We start from the raw sequence: 4245 nt of genomic DNA on the forward strand, positions 1-4245 counted from the left end.
TGATTCATGGAACAAGTGCAAAGATGCTTTTATCTCTAAGTATTTTCCTCCCGCTAAGATCATCTCTCTTAGAAACGATATTATGAACTTTAAACAACTTGATCATGAACATGTTGCGCAAGCTTGGGAGAGAATGAAATTAATGATACGTAATTGCCCTACTCATGGTTTGAATTTGTGGATGATTATACAAAATTGTTATGCCGGATTGAATTTTGCTTCTAGAAATCTTTTAGATTCGGCCGCGGGAGGCACTTTTATGGAAATCACTTTAGGAGATGCTACTAAACTCCTAGATAATATTATGGTTAATTATTCTCAATGGCATACTGAAAGATCTTCTAATAAAAAAGTGCATGTGATAGAAGAAATCAATGTTTTGAGTGGAAAGATGGATGAACTTATGAAATTATTTGCTACTAAGAGTGTTTCCTCCGATCCTAATGATATGCCTTTGTTTACTTTGATTGAGAATAACAATGAATCTATGGATGTGAATTTTGTTGGTAGGAATAATTTTGGTAACAACGCTTATAGAGGGAATTTTAATCCTAGGCCATATCCTAGTAATCCTTCTAATAATTATGGGAATTCCTACAACAACTCTTATGGAAATTATAATAAGATGCCCTCTGAATTTGAGAATAGTGTTAAAGAGTTTATGAATTCACAAAAGAATTTTAATGCTTTGCTTGAGGAGAAATTGCTTAAAGTTGATGATTTGGCTAGAAACGTTGATAGAATTTCTCTTGAGGTTTATTCTTTAAAGCTTAGATCTATTCCTCCTAAGCATGATATCAATGAGTCTCTCAAAGCCATGAGAATTTCCATTGATGGCTGCAAGGAAAGAACCGCTAGGATGCGTGCTTCCAAAGATGCCTTTATTAAAGTGTGTTCTTCCAATACCTATGAAAATCAAGATGAAGATCTAAAAGTTATTGATGTGTCTCCTTTTAAATCTTTATTTTGCAATATGAATCTTGATGAAACTGAATATGATCTTCCTTTACCTAGAAGGCATTCTAAAAATTCGGAGTATTTAGATCTTAATGATGAAATTGATGAAAGTGTGATTGAAAGAAATAAAAATCTAGATGTTGCTAAACCCACTATATTGGATTTCAAGGAATTTAATTATGAAAGTTGCTCTTTAATTGATTGTTTTTCCTTGTTGCAATCCGTGCTAAATTCACCACATGCTTATAGTCAAAATAAAGCCTTCACCGAACATATTGTTGATGTGTTGATGCAATCTTATGAAGAAAAACTTGAGTTGAAAGTTTCTATCCCTAGAAAGCTCTATGATGAGTGGGAACCAACTATTAAAATTAAAATTAAAGATCATGATTTTTATGCTTTGTGTGATTTGGGTGCTAGTGTCTCTACTATTCCCAAGACTTTGTGTGATTTGCTAGATTTTCGTAATTTTGATGATTGCTCTCTAAACTGGCATCTTGCGGATTCCACTATTAAGAAACCTATGGGAAGGATTAATGATGTTCTTATTGTTGCAAATAGGAATTATGTGCCCGTAGATTTCATTGTTCTTGATATAGATTGCAATCCTTCTTGCCCTATTATTCTTGGTAGACCTTTCCTTAGAACGGTTGGTGCGATTATTGATATGAAGGAAGGGAATATTAGATTTCAATTTCCATTAAAAAAGGGCATGGAACACTTTCCAAGAAATAGAATAAAATTACCATATGAAACTATCATGAGATCCACTTATGGATTGCCTACCAAAGATGGCAATACCTAGATCTATCCTCGCTTTTATGCCTAGCTAGGGGCGTTAAACGATAGCGCTTGTTGGGAGGAAACCCAATTTTATTTTTATTCCTTGCCTTTTGCTCCTTCTTAGTAATAAATAAATTGTTTATCCTCTGTTTTGGTTGTGTTTTTTGTGTTTAATTAGTGTTTGTGCCAAGTAGAACCGTTGGGAAGACTTGGGCAAAGTCTTGTTGAACTTGCTGTCAAAAACAGAAACTTTAGCGCTCACGAGAACTGCTGCCATTTTTATTTGAAGAGTGATATTTAGTTAATTCGTTTTGAAGATGATTAATAGATAAATTCCTCACGTCCAGAAATTTATTTTAGAATTTTTGGGGTTCCAGATCTTGTGCTAGCTACAGATTACAACAGACTGTTCTGTTTTTGACAGATTCTGTTTTTCGTGTGTTGTTTGCTTATTTTGATGAATCTATGGCTAGTAAAATAGTTTATAATCCATAGAGAAATTGGAATACAGTAGGTTTAACACCAATATAAATAAATAATGAGTTCATTACAGTACCTTGAAGTGGTCTTTTGTTTTCTTTCGCTAACGGAGCTCGCGAGTTTTCTACTTTAAGATTTGTGTTGTGAAGTTTTCAAGTTTTGGGTGAATTCTTTTGATGGATTATGGAAAAACGAGTGGCAAGAGCCTAAGCTTGGGGATGCCCATGGCACCCCCAAGATAATCCAAGTACACCAAGAAGTCAAAGCTTGGGAATGCCCCGGAAGGCATCCCCTCTTTCGTCCACTTCCATCGGTAATTTACTTGGAGCTATATTTTTATTCACCAACATGATATGTGTTTTGCTTGGAGCGTCTTGTATTATTTGTGTCTTTGTGTCTTAGTATGACACAATCATCCTTGCTGTACACACCTTTTGAGAGAGCCATACATGAATTAAAATTTGATAGAATGCTCTATGTGCTTCACTTATATCTTTTGAGCTAAGTAGTTTTGCTCTATGTGCTTCACTTATATCTTTTGAGCTATGTAATTTTACTCTATGTGATTCACTTATATCTTTTGAGCTAAGTAGTTTTGCTCTATGTGCTTCACTTATATCTTTTGAGCTAAGTAGTTTTGCTCTATGTGCTTCACTTATATCTTTGAGCGTTATAATTTTGCTCAATGTGCTTCACTTAGATCTTTTAGAGCACGGGGGTGGATTTGTTTTAAAGAAACTATTGATCTCTCATGGTTCACTTAAATTATTTTGAGAGTCTCTTAATAGCATGGTAATTTGCTTAATAATAATATGCTTGGTATTCAAGATTTGTGAAACTTTCTTTTGAGTGTGTTGAATACTAAGAAAAGATTGAAGCATAATAATTGTTTTGAGATATGGAGGTGATAATATTAAAGTCATGCTAGTTGAGTAGTTGTGAATTTAAAAAATAATTGTGTTAAAAGTTTGTGATTCCCGTAGCATGCACGTATGGTGAACCGTTATGTGATGAGTCGGAGCATGATTTATTTATTGAGTGTCTTCCTTATGAGTGGCGGTCGGGGACGAGCGATGGTCTTTTCCTACCAATCTATCCCCCTAGGAGCATGCGCGTAATACTTTGCTTTGATAACTTCTAGATTTTTGCAATAAGTATATGAGTTCTTTATGACTAATGTTGAGTCCATGGATCATACCCACTCTCACCCTTCCACCTTTGCTAGCCTCTCTAATACCGCGCACCTTTCGCCGGTATCATACACCTACGATATACCTTCCTCGAAACAGCCAACATACCTACCTATTATGGCATTTCCATAGCCATTCCGAGATATATTGCCATGCAACTTTCCACCATCTAGTTCATCATGACACATTCATCATTGTCATATTATTTAGCATGATCGTGTAGTTGACATAGTATTTGTGGCAAAGCCACCATTCATAATTTTTTCATACTTGTCAATCTTGATTCATTGCATATCCCGGTACACCACCGGAGGCATCCATATAGAGTCATACTTTGTTTTAGAATCGAGTTGTAAATAAATAAAAGTGTGATGATCATCATTTAATAGAGCATTGTCCCAAAAAAAGAGAAAGGCCAAAGAAAAAAAAGAAGGCCCAAAAATAATAAAAATAAAAATAAAAAGGGGCAATGCTACTATCCTTTACCACACTTGTGCTTCAAAGTAGCACCATGATCTTCATAGTAGAGAGTCTCTCATGTTATCACTTTCATATACTAGTGTGAATTTTACACTATAGAACTTGGCTTGTATATTCCAATGATGGGCCTCCTCAAGTGCCCTAGGTCTTTGTGAGCAAGCAAGTTGGATGCACACGCACTAGTTTCTTTTGTTGAGCTTTCATAAATTTATAGCTCTAGTGCATCCGTTGCATGGCAATCCCTACTCACTCACATTGATATCTATTAATGGGGATCTCCATAGCCCGTTGATACGCCTAGTTGATGTGAGACTATCTTCCCCTTCTTTTTGTCTTCTCCACAACCACCACTCTA

This window comes from Triticum aestivum, chromosome 2A, assembly GCF_018294505.1.
Source record: "Triticum aestivum cultivar Chinese Spring chromosome 2A, IWGSC CS RefSeq v2.1, whole genome shotgun sequence".
NCBI lineage: Eukaryota > Viridiplantae > Streptophyta > Magnoliopsida > Poales > Poaceae > Triticum > Triticum aestivum.